The following is a 16,604-nucleotide window of genomic DNA, read 5'->3' as shown; positions in this document are numbered from 1 at the left end:
CCACTTTTGGATTTTTCTGGGTAGTTTATTGGGGATAAGAGTCTCGTGGACTTTTCTGCCTGGGGTTGTTTCAAACCATGATCCTCAGATCTCAGCCTCCTGAGTAGCTAGGATTACAGGCATGAGCCACCGGCACCCAGCCTTTTGGTTGGTTAATTGGAGATAAGAGTCTCATGGACTTTCCTGCTTGGGCTGGAGATCCTCAAGAGTGAGTCACTGGTGCCCAGGAAGAGTCTCTTGTTTGTGTCTTTAACAAAAAATGAGAAGAAGTCAATTCCAAAATGTTCCCTAACTTCAAAGCTTATAAGGCCTGAACCATGTCTCCAGGCCCTTCTTTCTGGCTTTTCAAGTTGCTTTATAAATGCCTATATGGCTGTCCTTTCTTGGTTTCACTAAGGCCCTTACTGGGTAGGAGGATTGTCAGTGAAGAGTGTGGGCTCCTTCTTTAGGAGGCCCCAGCAGTATAGGTCTGCACTGCAATTGGGTTTGTGTGAGGGCTGCACCATGTGCTGTGCACACTAACATGCTCTCACAACTCATTCCTGCCAGAGGTTGCCTTACCTTGCAAGGGCAAACTGGTCCAGGCCATGATTGCTTTTGTCCTCTGCCTCAGTCCTGTCCAGACTGAAGCTGTCACTGCATCAGAAAGCTGCAGGGAGCTCATTGATGGAACCTGTAAGATCATCCTCGTGCACTGTGGTATACTCTTCCTCCTGCAGAGTGTCAGCCTGCAGGGATCGAAAGAATCCTTCTGCATAAGCACATAGACAAGATATCCTATTGATCTATAGCAGAAATAAAATATTGAAGGTGAAAAAAATGTTTCTTTAAAATTAATGAGAAATTTATAACATTGTAGATAAGAAAAACGTCAAGGTACACAATAGGTAATTCTAAGACAACTATTTTAATAAATGTATAGAATCACTCAACTTATGAAAGAAATTATTAAATATAAAATGTCAATCTAAATGAGATATGCTTTGCCTAAAAATTAGACAAAGACTGATAGAACTGATTTTTTACTAAAATATCAAGAAAAAGAATTGAACCTATACATCTGGAAAGTAATATAAACTTGGTACTATTTCTATAGTAGGCAATTTGGGAATACCTATCACATTATTTTAAAAAAACATAATTTTACCTCCCAAAATTGTTTGTACAATAGCACACATTAAACACAATATGTCCAACTAAAAAAAAATAAACCTAAATGGTAACAACAAATTCATACTCTATTATTCTGTTTTTCCTTCCTTCTGCTCTCCTCTCCTTTTTTCCTTTCTTTCTTTTTTCTTTTCTTTCTTTCTCTCTGCTTCCTTCCCTTTCTTTCTTTCTTTCTTTCTTTCCTTCCTTCCTTCCTTTTCTTTCTTTTTCTTTCTCTCTCTTTCTTTCTTTCCTTTCTTCATTCCTTTTCTTTCTTTTTCTCTCTTTCTCTCTCTTTCTTTCTCGTTCTCTCTTCCTCCCTTCCTTCCTCCATTCTTCTCTCTTTTCTTCTATGTCTCCTTTCTGTCCTTTTTTACTTCTTTTTCCATCTCCCATCTTTGCTTACTTTTTTTCCTCTCTCCCTTCTTTCCTTCTTCCCTTCCATAATTTTCTGAGATATGGTCTACCTATCTTTCCCAAACTGACTTCACATTCCCATGCTATGTTTTTAGCCTCTGTTATAGTTGGGACAACTGATGTGCTCTGCCAAGACTCAGTAAGTTTCCAAATTATCACTAAACATTTTTGGAATGTAATTTATAGTATTCTTTTTTCTTTTTTTGGTCGGTCGTGGGGCTTGAACTCTGGGCCTGGGCGCTGTCCCTCAGCTCTTCAGCTCAAGGCGAGCGCTCTACCACTTGAGCTACAGTGCCACTTCCTGTTTTCTGGTGGTTTATTGGAGATAGGAGTCTCACGGTCTCTCCTGCCCGGGCTGGCTTTGAACCGTGATCCTCAGATCTCAGCCTCCTGAGTAGCTAGGATTACAGGCGTGAGCCACCAGCGCCCGGGTGTAATTTATAGTATTCTAAGAAGTAAAAAGTAAATAATTATATAACATACATATTTTATAATAAATTCTATAGAGATATAAAACTTACATAAATTAGGATATAAGAACTGTCATTAGTGTATACTAATTACACAAAATGGTTTCATTGTAATATCTTCATATTTGCATATAGTTTGTTCAAATTTGTCTTTTCTACAAATCTGTCCAAACCTCCTTTGTATTAAAATTTTTAATGTACTTCATTATTTTTTTTCTAGTCAGGGAAAGCATTGTATTTAGTGAAAATATTGCTGTGATTCTAATAGTGTCACTAACTTTATTCTTACAGAACATTAAATTGTAGCCTGAAAATGTTTAAAAACAAAATTCAGTAATTACTATTCCATTGATGTTCTTATAGGGAATAACTGAATAATTGTTGTGGGTTTCCAATTCTTTTTAAAAAATTTAGAGAGACATTTATCAAAATGCATAAATTCACATATCTGCTTTATTTACTCAGCAGCAAGCAGTATGAATAAAATTAAATGAAACAAGATTACACTGGGGAACATTTGGGCAGTGAACTTCCAGTCTATTCTAAATCAAAGAGTTGGAAAGGTTAACCCAAATAGAGTATAATTAAATATTTAGTTTGTTGTGTTTTATCTCACCGTATGCATTCATCTCTGTCAGATTTAGGTAGTAAGGTTACAAAGTTCATTTTGTCTTCTAAAACATTTCAAACATGATATTGACCTAGAAGTCATTATATAAATGTCAGAAGATAAAAATATGCTTATTAAAATTACTTGTTTCTCAATAGTAAATAGAATGAAAAGAATCCTATGACGCTTTTTCATTTTGTTTCCTATATGTTCTCAATTTACCTTGCACTTGAAAAGATTCAGATAGTAATGGATAAAAGGAAACTGGAAGCAATCCTAATCTAACTCAGCTCCACTTTCTGAGCAGTTATGCAGATGAGTGGGATTTTAGGAAGAGTGATAAGTAGAAAGGATTTTCAGAATGTTTCATTGTTTTGGATTCTATTTCCTGTCTCACAATGTCATGGATTAAACTTTAACATAATTGGGAAAGAGATGACACTTTTCTCAAACATTTTGAGTAGTTTTCTTACACATTTCTATCCATCTTCATATTCAGTGTCTTCTGTGCTGGAATGGCCAACCCATCTATTTCTCCTACTTAATATGTAATCGAGATGCAATACTTTCCCTTAAAACAGTAAGAGTCAAAAAGATTTCTCAAAATAACTTAGTTACTTAGTATGTAAGATATTCTACTTCATAGAAAAAAGAAGGTGACATAAAGGAGAAGTAAAAGTGTAATTCAAAAACCACAATAACTTACAAATTGCAATTTTGGAAACTGTGATTTTTTGTATAGTATGGGTCCAGAATTTTTAGAGCCCATCATATCAACCCTAGATGTAGTTAATTGTTTTAATGGATAAAGGTGGTCCTTAAGTAATTCCACACAAATTTAGCTGTATTTTTTTTTGTGAGTCTTTTTTTTTGGGGGGGGGGGTCCGGTCATTGGGCCTGAACTCTGGGCCTGGGTTCTGTCCCTCAGCATTTCAGCTCAAGGCTAGCACTCTACCACTTGAAATTTAGCTCTATTTTCTTTACGAAAATTTATTTTGATGTTCTTGTTTAATTGGAAATAAAAATTTCTACAAGTATGCCTTCTAAAATTAGCGATTTTGAATTGTGTAGAAGGGTTAGATGAAAGAATTTGTATCTTATTATTAGTAAGACTTTCAATCAATACATAAGTTGTGTAGTTGGGGGGGAGAGGGAGGAATCATGGAGGTGGGGAGGAAAGAGATAGTAGGGGAAAAACAAAGGAGGGGGTAACAATGCTCGATAGGAAATGGACTCATTACCTTACATAACTGTAACCCTCCGTACATTATTTTTAAATAAAAATATATATTAAAATGTTGTGTAATTATATTTATTAACATCCTCTATAATTTTATTATTGATATTTTGTCAATTTTAGGATGAAGATTGTACATACATTTCTCCAATGAATACTTAAGATTCTTGTTTATATTTTTGAATGGTTTTCTATTTAATTTTATAGTTATATAGTGACATTGTGTCCTTCTATCATCCTAAGTCAATTTATTCTTACCATGGTGGCTGATTTCTTAGAATTATCTATACAAATATTCACATGACATATCAGTAGTTTGTCTTATTTGTTTTTATTGATTTTGATTTTTTTCTCTTGATTTTTTTCTTTTAGTCATTTCAATACAATGATCAGGATCTCCAGACAATGTTATATAACATACATTTGAGTGGTTTTTCCATTGTTCAAAGGAAAGAGGTCTTCATAAATTCATCATTTTTTATACTATTATATTATCTTTAAATGTTCTTTATTAAAGAGAAGATAATTTTCTGAAAGATTTTTTTTCAGGGACAAATGTTGACTTTCTATAACATCACATGATGTTTTGCATTAATTGGTTTTCAAAGATAAAGACAATCTTGCATTCCAGAATAAAACAAACCCTACTACAATATATTATCCTTAGATAATTACAATATATTTTCCTTATATGCCTGCCTCTGTATATATACATAAAAGAGGCTCCATTATTGCTCTGTGGACATTATTTCACGTTTCTCAAGAAGTTTTCTTGAATTGTAGCCCCTTGTACCTTGTAAGGATTAATTTTCTAGAGGTGATTACTCAAAAATCACTGTTCTAAAGATAATTTTCTTTGTTCTTTTTGGTATTTGACTTAGTCCTCAGCTAATTTTACTTTTATTCCTTTAGTCTGTTTAGTTTGATGTTCATCTTCTTTAGTTTATTAAAGTAGCTCAGGCATCTACAAAGTTTTCTGTGAAGAACCATGTAGTAAATATTTTAGAATTTAAAAGCTTATGGTATGTTTTGTGGCTACTCAGCTCTACTATCATATCACAAGAGTACCATAAAGAATTATGGATGATTCTGGTTTTTTTCCCCAGATGATTGTGTTTTGATAAACTTTATTTACCAGAATTGATGGTAAGCCTGCTTAGGCATTCAGGGAATGTCCTTTCTAATATAGATTTTGAAAACTATGTATTTTTTGTAAGTATTGCTTTAATTATATTTCATAAATTTGGTATTTGGTATTTCAATCACTTTACTCACTATGAGATATTTTGTCTATTTTCTCTTTGAATTCCTTCAGTTAACCATTATCTGAGAAGACTAATACTTAATTCTCAAATATGCAAAATTTTCCTAAATATCTTACTGATGTCTAATATAATTTGTCCTCAGTCAGAAAATACACTCAGTGATTTCAACTTTTTTAAGTTTAGGAAGATTTTTCTTATGTCCCAGAACATCGTTTATCCTGTTGAATGTAACTTGTGCCCTTAAAAATGAATACTGCAATTGTTGAGTAAATAACAATGAAGTCAAACTATTTGAAAATGTGATTTATACAATCCATGTACTGACTGAATTTACGTGTAAGCTACTAACTTTTTAAAACATCTATTATTAGTATTATTGTTATTATATTTAGTTGTACAAAGAAGTTCCCATTCTACAAAACAGTGTATGAATACAAGGTGTCTGACAACATTGTCACCAGTCACTCCTAACCCATCCCTTCTCTCACTTTTTTAAAAAAATTGAGATTAGGTGATCACATAAATTTCACATATTTCACAGCATTTTGGAATAGTGATAACTAAAGTCACAAACATACTTTAAACTTCACAAGGCAAATTGTCATTATCATAGTCTATAAATTTTGTGAATTCTATGAGCTTTGACAATACAATTATTTCTTCCACATCAGGTGATCTTTACATTTCTTTCTTTTTGTTTAGTGTAAGCTGTTCTCTCTTTCCCTCTCATTCCTCCCTTCCCATTGTTGTCTTTGTGTTGCTTAGTTCTTTTTCTTCTATGTCCAGTACAGCTTCTACGCCCCTTTGTTGTATGTTGTTTCATTTCCTACTTATTTTGTGTCCTCCTCCTGGCTTCCCTCCATTGCATGCAATATATATGGTCAAGAACATGAAGTCATTTAGCAATGATATGACAAAATGAGTGGCTGTCCTTTGTTTCTTGAGTCCTGTTTACTTTGTCATATCTCCTTGCATTTTGGCTTTAGCATCCACATATCAGGGACACCATGTGCCCATTGTCTCTTTGTTCTTGGCTTACCTAACTCAAAACAATTCTAATTCCATCCTTTTCCCTGCAAATGCCATTATTTTTTCCTTTCTAATGGCTGCATAATATTGCATTATATATAGGTATCACAATTTTTGGAACCACTCATCCATAGTGGGGCATCTGGGTTGTTCTCATATTTTGGCTACTGTGAACAGTGCTGCAATAAACATGGAGGCGCATGTGTCCTGTTGTTCAGGGTAGATGCCTAGGAATGGTATGGCTGGGTCTTAGGGAAGGTGTATATTTAGCTTTCTGAAGTACCTCCAGACTGCTTTCCAAAGTGGTTGTAGCAGTATACAATGTTACCAGCAATGCAGTATCCCCACCAGCATTTGTCTTTGGCTGACTTTAGAATGAGGACCATTCTGACTGGGATAAGGTGGTATCTCAGTGTTGTTTTTATTTGCATTTCCTTTACAATCAAGGATGATGAACATTTCCTCATGTGTTTCTTTGCTTTTTTTCTCTTCTTCTGAGAAGCTCCCTTGCCCATTTCATAATTGGTTTGTTAGATTTGTGAAGGGTTAGTTTCTTGGGTTGCCTCTATGTAATGGATATTAGAACCTTGTCTGATATTTTGCTGGTAAGTATTTTTCCCAATTAGTTGGCTTTCTTTCTAGTTTGGTTGCTATTTCTTTATCTGTGCAGAAACTTTTTAAGATAGTCCCATTTATCAAGACTCTCTACAATTTGTTGTGAACCTGGGACTCTGTTCAGGAAGTTCCTGCCTGTGCCTATAAGTTCAAGTGTCTCTCCTACTCTTTCCTACAGTAGTTTCAGAGTATCAGGTTTGATGTTAAGGTCTTTAATCCATTTTGAGTTGGTGTTAGTGTATGGTGACAGGCTAGGGTCCAATTTTAGTTTTCTGCACATGGCCACCCACTTTTCCCAACACCATTAGTTGAAGAGGCTATGATTCTTCCACTATATGTCTTTGGCTCCTTTGTCAAATATCAACTGACTGTACATATGCGGCTTTATTTCTGAGTCTTCTAGTCTGTTCCATTGGTCTTCGGGTCTCTGTTTGTGCCAGAACCAAGCTGTCTTTGTTATTATGGCTCTGTAGTAGAGCTTGAAATCCGTTATCGTGGTCCCTCCATTCTTTCTTTTGTGTAGAATTAGTTTGGCTATTATAGGTATTTTGTTGTTCCATAAGAATTTTTGGACTGTTTTCTCTATTTTAGTAAAGTACATCATTGAAATTTTAATGGGAATTGCATTGAATGTGTATATCAATTTTGGCAGTATGGCAATTTTTACAATACTAATTCTGCCTATTTCCTCGTATCTTCTATGATTCCTTTTTTAGGCTTTTATTGTTTTCATGGAATAGATCCCTTACATCTTTGGTTAGGTTAATTCCTAGATACTTTTTTTTGAGGTTATTGTTAATGAAGTTGTTTCCTTGATTTCCGTTTCTGCTTGTACATTGTTGGTGTACAGAAAAGTGACTGCTTTTTGTGGGCTAATTTTGTATTCTGCTACTTTGCTAAAGTGGTTTGTAAGTTCTTAGAGTTTGGGGATGGAGCTTTTGGGATCACTAAAATATAAAATCATGTCATCTGCAAAAACAGTTTAACTTCTTCCTCCCCTATGAGGATTCCGTTTGTTGTCTTTTTTTTTTTTTTTTTTGCCTTATCGCTCTGGCAAAGGATTCCAGAACTATATTGAAGAGTGGAGAGAGTAGGCATCCTTTTCTTGTTCCTGTTTTTAGTTGAAAATTTTCCGCATTAAGTTTAAGACTTATTGTTTTAAGGAATGTTCCTTCTATTCCTATTTTTTCCAGATCTTTTAACATGAATGAGTGCTATATTTTATCAAAAGCCTTTTCCGCATCAATGGAGATAATCATGTGGTTATTGACCTTGGACCTGTTGATGTGATGGATTACATTTATTTACTTACATATGTTAAAACCTCCCTGCATCTATGAAATGAAGCCTACTTGGTTGTAATGTATGGTTTTTTAAATATGTTTCTGGATTCTGTTGGCTAGAATTTTATTGAGGAGTTTTGCATCTGTGTTCACCAAAGAGATTGGTCTGTTGTTCTCATTTTTGTTGGGTCTTTGCTTGGTTTGGTGATGAGTATGATATTGGCTTCATAGGATCAGTTTGGGATTGCTCCCTCTGTTTCTACTTCACTGAAGAGCTTGTGGAGTATGGATATTAGTTCCTTTTTAAACATCTAATAGAATTCTGTAGTGAATCCATCTGGTCCTGGGCTTTTGCTGGAAGGCTTTTGATTGCTTCCTCTATTTCATTGTAGGTTATTGGCATATTTAATTGATGTATTTATTCTTAGTTCAGTTTGAGCAATTTGTATTTGTCTAGAAATTTATCCATTTCTGCTAGTTTTTCCTTCCTTAGTGAGTACAGAGTCTGGAAATTTTTCTTTATAATTGTTTGGATGTGTTGGATGTTTGTTGTAGTTTTTCCTGTGGCATCCCTGATCTTATTGATTTTGGTCTCCTCTCTGCTTTTTCTTTAGTTAATCATGCCAGTGGTCCATTAATTTATTGATTTTTTTTAAAACACATTTTTGTTTTATTAATTTTGTTTATAGTTTTATTAGTCTCTATCTTGTTAATTTCAGCTCTTATTTTGGTTATCTCGCTCCATCTAGCAACTTTAGGTTCATCTTTTTCTTGTTTCTCTAGTAGTTTTAGTAGCATTATGATATTGTTTACTTGGTCTGTCTCTGTTTCCTGATGGGTGCACTGAGAGCAATAAAATTGCCCTTCAGGACTGTTTTCGTTGTGTCCTATTGTTTTCTTTGTGATCTGTCTTTATTTTCATTGAATTGTACGAACCTCTTGATTTCTTCTGACACAGGTGTTGCTCCGCAATGTGCTGCTTAATTTCCATGTGTTTGAGTTTTTTTCTACTGTTTGCCTTGTTATTTAGATCTAGTTTATTCCACTATGGTTAGATAGAATACAGGCAATTATATCAATCCTCTTGTATTTGCTTAAATTCCTTGTATGAGCTAATATATGATCTATTTTAGAAAATGTTTCATGGGCTGCTGAAAAGAATGCGTACTAGGTTGTTGTTCAGTGGAAAACTCGGTATATGTATATTAAGTCTGCTTGAGATATGGCATCATTTATTTCGGAGACGTGTTTGCCAATTGTTTGGTTGGTAGACCTGTCCTTTGGTGACAGTGGAGTATTAGTTTCCTAGTACTATTGCATTTGGATCCATCTTTTTCTGTAAATCTGGGAGTATTTGATTAATATATTTAGATACAGTGATTTTGGAGGCATTGACAATTGTGATATCCTCTTCTTGGATTGTTCCCTATATTAATATGTAGTGAACTTCTTTGATTTTAATGTAAAATTTATTTTTATCAGATATCAGGATGGCAGCTTCTGCCTTCTTGCTGGGGACATTTGCACGGTAGATCTTCCTCCATCCTTTCACCCAGAGTTTGCTTTTATCTTTGGCTGTGAGGTGGCTCTTTTGAAGACATCAAATTGATAGATCTTGTTTTCTGATCCAATCTGCAGTTCTTTTTCTTTTTATTGGTAATTGAGTCCATTAATATTTATGATTATTATAGAGACATATATTGTTCTTCCTGTCATTTTCCTACTTTTCTTAGATTTTTTTTGGGGGGTCTGGTCGTGGGACCTGAACTCTGGGCCTGGGTGCTGTCCCACAGCTTTTCAGCTCTAGGCTAGAGCTCTAACACTTGAGTAACAGTGCCACTTCCGGCTTTTTTTCTTTTTGCTTATGTGGTGCTGAGGAATCAAACCCAGGGCCTCATGCATGCAAGGCAAGTGCTCTACCACTGAGCCACATTCCCAGCCCCTTTCCTTAGTTTTTCTTCTTTCTTTTCTTCCTGTGTTTACTAAGTTGGTCTTCTAACTATATATTGTTGATATGGATCCCTGATCTTGACTGTTTTCTTCAGACTGTATTCCCCTGATAATATTCTTATTAATGCTGGCTTATAGCTTATGAAATCATTTAGTTTTTTTACTATTAAAATTTTTGTTTCTCCATTGAATATGAATGCTAGCTTTGCTGGATATACTAGTCTGGGCTGGCAGCTATTGGTTCTCAGGGCTTAGAGTGTACTTTCCCAGGATTTCCTTGCATTCAGTGTCTGTGAGGGGAGATCTGCAGTGATTCAATTTTTTTCCATTGTAATATAACTCCTTCTTTGCTTTCTCTGTATGCAAGTTTCTTTCTTTATTGCATTTTTACCATAATGTGCCTAGCAGTGTTCCTTTTGGGATCTTGCTTCTTAGTTGTTCTGTAAGCCTCTGTTACATAGGTATGATTTTCTCTTTTATGACTGGGGAAGTTTTCAGTAATGATCTTATTGAGTAAGTGTTGCATTCTTTTATTCTGGTATTCTTCTCCTTCGTCCACCCCAATTATATAAAAGTTAAATTTCTTGGCACAGTCTGCTTATTCTTGGACTTCCCTTTGGCATATATTGAGTGTTTTCCCCAAATCTATAACTTTTTTTTCAGTGTCTGCTTTTTGTCTTCAGCATCTGATATTTTATATTCCTTTTCTTTCACTCTATTAACTGTGGCTTTCATTGTGGTTTGCATGGAGGAAATTGAATTTTGCATGGAACTAATTGAGTCATTTATAATTTCTACATCATTTCTTAGTATATTAATCTCACCTTTTAGCGAGATGTGTACTGCATCTATTTCTGTGTGCATTTCTTGTTTGAAAACCTGGATCTATTTTGATAACTTGTTCCTTTGTTCTTTAAATTTCTGATCTGTTTCTTACTTTAATTCTTGAGTTATTGCCTCTATCATCTCTTGGATGTAGTGTTTGTGTTCCATTTCTTTTTCACTTCCACTGGCATTCTCCCCTGTATGGTTGCTGGTCTTTGAGTCTGGTTTACTACTTTGGTTGTTGATGAATCTTGTAATTTTTTGCTGTGATTTTCACATGTGGATTCAGGGATTATTGGAGACCAATTCCAGACTCTGAATATTTTTGTCACTAGGTGGCTACCTTTGGTTGGTTCTGGATTTGTTCCTGGATCAATTGATGTAGTATGCTCTTGGCCTTGGACTGGTTGAGAGTACTTTACCTTGTCTGAGTTCTGTTGCAGACTGGATTCTTTCTAACTGCTGGCCTGACCCTTTGGGCTTACTCTTGTAAGACTGTGGTGGTCAGACACACTCAGACCTCTGCTGGGGTGTGCACTCAGTTCCAGTCAGGAACAAGTGGTTAAGATAGCTCAGGTTCCTGCCTACTGGATATCCAAGGCAATTCCCACCTTTAGTCAAAGACCAGTAGCCTAAACTGCTCACATTCCCTCCCAGGGGCAATCTTGGTCAAGCTTGGCGGGCTAGGTGTGCCTGCTGGTTTCTGGTGCACTTGCACAGCTCCCAGCTTCCATAGGACCTGCAGCCTAGGTGGTGGTGGGGGTCCAAGTCAAGTTCTAGGGAGTTACCACAGGTGCTGGTCTCCTGTGGCTGGGGGAGTTGAGGTAGGTTGACATCCACTGTGTGGTACCCACTTATTCTGGTACTTGTTGGGAGCTTTCCAGCGGTGTTGTGGCAGTTCACTTTCTTTGTGCACTGTAGATCGCTGGTCACCACCGAGCTCCACGTTCCTTGTGATGATTGTGGGCTATGCTGGGTGGTGGTGCAAGTTGGGTGTGTGTTTCACAGTCTTTGCCCCTGTTTATGCTGTCGGGATTGACACTGCTGGTCTGAAGTTCATTGCTGCTGCTGCCCCCACCACAGGCTGTACATTTTCTGCGGGATGGAACAGAGAGTTGCTGCTCCAAGAGACTGGTGTCTCTTGTTGCCATTGCCACTGCCACTGCCCCAGGCTGGGCTGCTTCCGTGGGGCAGAGCAGAGAGCCTCTGCACCGGCAGTACGGGTCATTTGCTGCTGTTGCTGTTACCACTTTCTCAGGCCAGATCAGAGAGATACTGTGTTGCAAGTCTGGGGTCTTTCGCCACCCCTACTGCTTCCGCCACTGACCCCCCTTCACCTCCAACCTGGGCTGGGCTGTTTCTACAGGCAGAGAGGTGCTCTGCTGCCAGACTAGGATATTTGCAGCCACCACTGCTGCCGCCGGCCCTGGCTGGGCTGGGCTGGGATGTTTCTGTAGGCTTGTCCAGTGATGCACCTTGGTGCCCATGACTGGGCTGCTTCTGCAGGCCAGTGCGGAGAAGTTCCACGCTTCAAGTCTGGGATCGTTCAACGCCGCTCCTGATGCTGCCGTGGCCATGGATACTGCCTCAGATTGCAATGGGCTGCTTCCGAGGGCTGGAGCAGATAGGCACAGTGCAGCGAGTCTGGGGTCCTTTGCCATTCCTGTTGTGGCTGAGGCTGCTGGCCTTGGCTGTGCTAGGCTGCTTCTGTGGGCCGGAGCAGAGAGGAGCTGTGCCAGGAGTCTGGGGTTGTTCACTGCCAGTACCAAGAGGCCTGGCGCTACAAGTCTGGAGTCCTTCACCATCACCACCGCTACCACCACAGGCTGCGCTGGGCTGGGCTGATTCTACGGGCTGGGGCAAAGGCACCATGCCACGGAGAGGGGTTGTGTCTTCGTGCAGGTTCTGCATTCTGAGTTTTCTGTTTATATTCTCTGGGTCAGCCCTGGCTCTTGGGAGTCTTCCAGGAGCCTTGGGACACTTGTGGCTCTCTAGTTCCTGGTGGGTACTGAGCTGGGCCACTTGAGCGGCTCAGGTTGGAGCCCCTCTACCAGCAAGGGATGGGGTGAGGGTCTTCCTGCTTTATCATCTTTGTGTAGGTTCTGAAGTTTTTCCCTTTTCTTCTTTTTTCACTTCCTGTATCTCTGAGTAATACCTTTTCTGTTATTGTCCTTCTCTTGGAGAAATGGATTGTTGAAACCAAATTCTCTATTTGGTTGGAGAGAGCTGTGGTGTTTCCCTCCTGTTCCTTTGCTATCTTGGCCCCTCCCTCTACTAACTTTTGAGAGAAAATATTCAAATTTACACATAATACCAAAATCTTCATAAAATTCTATGAGAATCTTTCCTAATGAATGGGTTCTGATACATTCACAAATGTAATTGTTAAGTGGGGTGCCAATGGCTCATTCACGGAATCCTAGCTACTCAGGATGCTGAGATCTGAGGATCATGGTTCAAAGCCAGCCCAGCAGGAATATCCATGAGATTCTTATCTCCAATTAACCACCAGAAAACCAGAAGTGGTGCTGTGTTCAAGTGGTAGAGGACTCGCCTTGAGATGAAGCGCTTAGGGACAGCACCCAGGCCCACAGTTCAATGATCAGAAAAAAACAAAAACAAAAACAAAAACGTAATTGGTTCAGGGAAGACTTGGGATATCTGCTCCTGGCTCAGATGTTAGTTCTAATATACACATGCTTCCCTATTAAAGTGATTCCTTTTTAAAAATTTTTTTAATTTTTATTTATTTTTTATTGTGAAAATACTGTACAGAGGGGTTACAATTACATGGGCAAGATCATGAGTACATTTCTTATCAAGCATTGTAGCCTCCTCCTTTGCTTCCCCTTTCCATCCTTTCCCATCTCTCACCCCTCCTCACCTCCCACTCAATCCTCCCCCCACCACCAAAGTTGTAAAGTTCATCTTCGACATGACAACTTGTACTTCTCATTGTTGCAACGGGGCCACCTGTATCCTTATTTAAACGACTTGTTTCGAAGTGATTCCTTTTGAGTATTGAAAAATAATAAAAAATGAGAGTGAATTAATCTACTTAACTCTGATCATTATCATTATAAGAGCGGCTTTTTTAATTTTAAGTCAATTGAAGATGTTGAGAGTAATGAGTCCTTGGCAATACTAGAATGTCTCATTAAATAAGGATTTTACATAAAGAAATTGCCAGCCTTGATTTTAATTTGTTTATTATATTATCCCTAGAGAAGAACAAGTTTTATAAATGAAATATAGCTCCGGATAATTTTTGTAGGTAGCAGGAAAAGTTAAGTATCTAAAGCATATGTTGCTGACAAGAAAGGATATTGGTCTTGTGAGTTCTGATCTTATCTAGTTTTATAACTTCAGATCACTTCCCTAACTGCTACTTCTAGATCTAAATTTCTTTCTTTCTTTTTTTTTTGGGGGGGGTCCGGTCGTGGGGCCTGAACTCTGGGCCTGGGCGTTGTCCCTCAGCTCTTCAGCTCAAGGCTAGCACTCTACCACTTGAGCCATAGCACCACTTCCGGTTTTTTTCTTTTTTCTTATGTGGTGCTGAGGCATTGAACCCAGGGCCTCAGGCATGCAAGGCAAGCGCTCTACCACTGAGCCACCTTCCCAGCCCTCTAGATCTAAATTTCTAAAATAATTCTCTCATAATATAATTTGATATTATGTCTTGATCCCTTAAAATTTTAAATTATTTGATGATAGAAGGTGTCATGAGTTATTTACTTGTCTATGGAGAGCATTTAACATTCTGACACAATTAGAGTGGATAAGCAATTATGCTAAACGAGTCACTGTTGGACAACCTTAGGATAAAGTAAAAGGAAGAAGAAATCAGGAAAAGAGAGAAAGAAGTGAAATTTGAAATGTTGGAAAAGCATCAATTTTGCTTATTTGAAAATTAGGAAAAGTCTGGCACACAAGAGAGAAAAAACTACCTTTGTAGCTTTCCAGCAATTTAGCTAAATGTTATTTACCATTAGTTTAGAGTCTGATTATTTTGATTCAAACAATTTGCCTTGTTGTTGAGGGTCTACCTTTGATCAGACAGAAAAATTGTAAGTTTGGCTACATTCACTGAAATGTTTGACTATTAAAAAAAGACATAGAAATAGAGTTCATATTTAGTTATAATTAGTTTACCTTCTGTTAAAATATATTCTTGAAAGAATAATATAAAATATTTAACAATTTAATATATGAAACATGCTTGTGGTAAAATAAGATTTATATGAAGTTTATAGCCATTGCTTAAATAAGTTTCAGTTCTCCTTTCTTATAAATTTGTATTGTTTTTTGCATGCATAGGATGTTTTAAATACATTTAAGTAAATATTTGAATATTATAAATTAAGCTGTAGTTCTATGACCACTTGGACTGTCTTTCTACTATACTGATTCCTTCTTTCTATTGCCTATGCTGTGGCCTGACACTGTTAGTAGTCACCTCTTCTACTGCTCTGGATGAAGTTTCTTCACAAGACCCCATTTCTTTGAAATTACCAAAATTTCTTCTTCTATGAATTGTGCTCTGCAGTGAGGAATTGAGTTGGGTGGACCACATTAGCTATCATTTTTGTATTTCCCTTCTCTACTTGGGGCATTTAGTTCCTGCTGTTTTCAAATGGCACTTCTTTCTGAATTCTTTTTAATGTTTATGATATATCTTGTTTATATAATATGTAATTGCATACTAATAAACCCTGGAAGATAAAGCCCATGAAATTTGGAGCTACTGTTCTTAGGTCAGATTCTGGAGTTTGTTTCTTAGCAATCCCCTCATTTATAAAAATGAGTATATTTTAATAGTATATTAAGACACACTTCACAGTGCTGTAAGATTAAAAGGGTTTAAATGTGTGGGACCCTGACATCATATCTGGAGGATGGTGAGCTCTTGATAGTTCTGCTATTGATATTGTATAATTCTCAGCAAGAAAACTTTATTTTATTATTATCTGTTTCTGTCTGCCTACTTTCTCCAATCCACAGGGATTGCACACAGGTCACTATTCTCTTTGCCTCATCTTACGTTCACTTTGTTCCTAACCTAAACTTTATATACCCTAAATACAATGTCTGCTACTCAGTAGATACCTCTTGCACTGAAAACATGGCACAGTGTCAAGCTCCTAAGTAACAGAATTCTTAAACTGGTCCATTAAACAGCTTGCTCTTAGGAAATTTTCCCTTATATCTTCCAGTCTGTAAGCTATAATAGTCTCCCTTTACTTGAAAACCAATGAGAAAAAAGAAACAGGGCTTGGATTTCTTTTGGCCTCTACCTTTACACTTGTCTGTATTCCTTGCAGTTCATTTTGTTGTGTCCCACAATTCCCCACATTGTTCCCTTTGTACCACAGAAAGCTTTCCTATAGAGATGGTATTCTAAGCAATTTTGACAGAGTGCTTCAGACTTCTCAGTTCCATTGATTCTGGCTTAAAGATCTGTGCTTTCATTCTTTCTTTAGAATGAAAGATCTTGAAAACAATTGAATCAAACAACTTTTCTGCTGGTTCACACTATTCTTGCCACATAGTCAACTTGAATCAAGCCTTGTAACTTTTGACTCAAGGAAATGACATTTTAAAACTTCCTTTTAGTTGTGCATTTTAGTTGAATGAAGTTTGAATTTTTTTATTTTTTTTAATTTAATTTTATTTTATTTGTGAACATACTGTACAGAGGGGTTACAATTGCATGGGCAGGATAATGCGTACATTTCTTACCAAGCATTGCAGCCT

This window comes from Dipodomys ordii, unplaced genomic scaffold (assembly GCF_000151885.1).
Source record: "Dipodomys ordii isolate 6190 unplaced genomic scaffold, Dord_2.0 Scaffold233, whole genome shotgun sequence".
Classification (NCBI taxonomy): domain Eukaryota; kingdom Metazoa; phylum Chordata; class Mammalia; order Rodentia; family Heteromyidae; genus Dipodomys; species Dipodomys ordii.
This window is presented reverse-complemented; position numbering follows the sequence as displayed.